The 3667-nt window shown below is 37.5% G+C and overlaps 1 protein-coding gene across 5 annotated transcripts in view; it reads left to right on the top strand.

Moving 5' to 3' along the window:
* Positions 1-3667, top strand: part of clcn1b (chloride channel, voltage-sensitive 1b) — a 46561-nt gene that overhangs the window by 18501 nt on the left and 24393 nt on the right. The gene's annotated exons all lie outside the window — the stretch shown is intronic.

The raw sequence follows: 3667 nt of genomic DNA, 5'->3' as shown, positions 1-3667 counted from the left end.
ACAAAATATCTCCAACTTGGTAATCCAGGTAGAAAAATCAAAAAGAAAATAATAAGTAGGTCCTCTGGACGGGTTCTTTTTTAATGAATAATAAATAATTCATTAAAGAAGAACTCGTCCAGGAGACCTGCTTATTTAATTTGCAACATATCCCAACTTTTTCATTTGTCAGAATCTAGACAAATTTGGGAATTTGAGACTTAAAATGGCAAAAATGTAGAGAAACGATAAGAGCTATAAAAGGAGGAGGCTTAAATTAAATAAACAAGGTTATAAGAAAGGGCACAAGGCCTCCATCCTGCATGGTTTAGAGGTTTCTCTGCAACAACACACTTGATTTGAATAAATGATTAACAGGCTTCTCACTGAAACAGCTGTGTTGGAACAGGGAAACAAGTAGAACATGCAGGATAGCAGCCCTCAACCAGGATTGGATTCCTCTGTTTTATACCCTCATCTACCTTTACTGCTACCTTTACTGAGCCAATAACACAACAACAATGTTCAAAAGTGTGAGAAAGTTGGTAAAAAAAAAAGTTTATGTCAGTTAAGAACCCTATGTTCTAAGCATACAAGGTTACACAGTGACACAATGTTTACACAAGGCTGAGAGATGGAAAAAGAAAAGTCAATTTTATATCAGTGGATCTCAGTATTCATGTCTTTCTCACGCTGTCAGCTTCTTGGTTTCCATTTCCAGCTGGATTTTCATTCCTCTCCTTAGTAACACAAGATATTCGAACACAAATGGTAAAAAGTTCTCGATTGGACCAATCAAAGCTCTGAAACCTCTCTAATTTTATTTTTTATCACTTCAAAAGTTTGCAAACACATTTTAAGTGAGTTAGTATTTAAAACAAGTCAAGGCAGATGGCTGCCCTTCCTGAGCCTGGTTCTGGTTCTGCTGGAGGTTTCTTCCTGTTAAAAAGGAGTCATTCCTTTCCACTGTCGCCAACCTGTTCAGGATGGAAGATCGCCACTAAAAGAAGTTTCAAAGCAATTTGTTGGCTTGCTTAGACAGATAACTTTTACTAACTGGCATTTTATAATGTATGTAGATATTTTTGTACACACTGTGGTGACTTTAGTTGTGAATTAGAGCTATATAAAAATGAACTGACRTTAATACAAACAACCAGAAGCAGCATAAAGACAGAAGTCTGTGTCACCGTTTCACTGAACTGTGTTCAGTTTTCAGGAGCTCTTAGTCAATTATTAACCATTAACTATAAGCCAGACATAATGACCAGAATCCTGATATTTTTKATTAACATTGTTTTGCACAGGCAAAGGCCTGCGGCCCATTGAAAACAGGTCCACGACTCACTTTGGAGTCACTACCCACCAGTTGAGAACCACTTGCCTAATCAAACCTCCGAAGATTTTCCATTTCATGAGAAAAGTGTTAACTTTTAAAATGTATTTTGGGTAATAAAGGTACCAAATTCTGRCAAACAACACAAATGTTATGATGAATAATTGTTCAAATTGTTCTCTTCTTTTTGAAAAGTGGAACTGCTGTGACGGTACAGATAGATGATTGTAACATGTTGTTCTCTTCTCCGATGGAGGGAACGGGAGGTAAAATGTTTCAGCAGCATTTCTTTGCCTCTGTCTGTGAACAGTTCCCAGGTTCCTGTTGTCCCTGGTTCTGATGGCACCTGGTGCCCGGGCCTGTTTGATGCTGCTGATGGATTAGAGCTTTGGCGTTAATGTTTAGTGTATCAGAGTTGGTGGAAGTGTTCGTCTGCTCAGTCTGACTGGAGGCAGAGCTGCTGTCACGTCATGCCAAACACAGCTGATGAGAAACAGGTAAACGCACGAAGACCAAAGGCTCCGTCTGGTCAGGTTCTCTTTTTTTATTATCACTTTTTTATTAAATCTGAAAGCGACTTAATCCACTCTGATCTCTAGATGTTACTCCAGTAGATCCATCTTTGTGCCTATTTTGAATTTTGAATTCACGGGACAGTAAAATAATTTATGTATTTTATTAAGAATCATCTTAATTTATCAGATGGTTGAAAGATTATCTTTTTAGGTGAAAATTGTTGTTTTTTTATTATTTTGTTTGTTGGTTTATTTATTGTCAACTACCGCCGTAATGCAAAAGCAAATGATAACATTTTTTACTCATAACTCTGTGCCTTTTAGTAAAATAYATCACAAACTTCTGGACAGATTTTATTAAAATTCTCAGACAGTAATCATTAAATGTTAATCTAGAATTGATTAATTTTTGGAGTCAACCCAATTCAAGATGGCCGCCACAGCTGAGTGACTGCAGCCACCAAAATGGCTATGATTCCTTCAATTTTACAGATACTGAGCTACAATTTGATGCAGTTATAGCTGCACATACTCTGAGCACCTCTTTAAAGATTTAAGCCCTTGAGACTAAAGGAAATATTTGTTTGTTAATAAATATTGCRCAAGGTTTTATTAACCCCTAAACTAATATTAGCCTATAATTGTCTTTTTTGTTCATATTTTATGTCATTTGATGCTGTTTAAGAACTCTTCCATAGCTCTGATTTAAAGTTAAAGGGGATTTGATCAGATGATGTTCTGATAAGTAAATATAGTTTCCAGCGGGAAGCATTTATCTCACAGCTTGAGTTTCGGGATAGTCTGCAGACTGTGATTTTAGACGCAACATGATGAGCTCATAAAATGTGATACATTGCTTTAATGCCACCGAGATTTAAAGAAATGTATTAATAATTTTAATGAATTTGTTTGCCTGCTGCATGGAAGTCCTGGAAGGACATGGAAGGATAGGAGGGTCAAAGATTAGTTTTTTTTTTTTTTTTTTGCAACCAACTTACTGAGATTTAATAAACTCAGTAAAGAATTATGAAATTTAGAATTTGAAAAGCCTAAATTAAATGTTCTTTTCTTAACCAGTTAAATCTTTACAGTACAACATAAAACTGTAAAATTCAAAATTAAGGTTTGCTTTTTCATATGTAAGTGGTTGTTTTGTTGTTAAAGTGAGGACCGGTGTAATGACCTGTTAGGGAAGCAGTTTGTTTGTGGTGTTTAGAGAGATTTAAAATAACTCACCAGACGATTTAGATGCATTAAAGGTTTTCAAAAGCCTCCAGCTGTAACTGCATGGCCACCTGCTATGTGATGCATTCATGTATTAATTATAAACTTCTATATTAGTCACTTTGTCATGTGGTTGCAGGGAGTCGGTTGTAACAGCAGGACTGGTGAAGGTTGGGGGTTTTTTCTGTGCAACTAAAAGTTATGTTAATGTGTCAGGCTGTAAATATTTACAGCAGATGAGGTCGCAGTTCATTTCTGTGCCTTTATTTCGTGACTTCCCAGGAAAATTGATGTGCTGGAAGCTGAGCTTGCACCGTGCAGGGCCTCGTAGTTTGAGGCGTGAGCTCTGCTTTCCTGTGTGAACATGAGACAGAAATGCGCRGCAGCCGGCTCTCCTTATAACCGAGCTCGTGTGGCGGGACGCATGTGATCTGTAGGGTTTGGGTTGCTGCACCCGGGATCTGCAGATTTTTACAGCTTCTGTAGTTTTTAATGAGAACGGTGCAAACTGATCGTGAGGTGTCGTGTTTTCTGACCCTGTGTTTGGCAGAGTGTGTGTGTGTGTGTGTGTGTGTGTGTGTGTGTGTGTGTGTGTGTGTGTGTGTGTGTGTGT

This window comes from Austrofundulus limnaeus, unplaced genomic scaffold (genome assembly GCF_001266775.1).
Source record: "Austrofundulus limnaeus strain Quisiro unplaced genomic scaffold, Austrofundulus_limnaeus-1.0 Scaffold93, whole genome shotgun sequence".
Classification (NCBI taxonomy): domain Eukaryota; kingdom Metazoa; phylum Chordata; class Actinopteri; order Cyprinodontiformes; family Rivulidae; genus Austrofundulus; species Austrofundulus limnaeus.
Note: the sequence above shows the minus strand (reverse complement) of the source record. Positions and strands in the feature narration are given on the sequence as shown.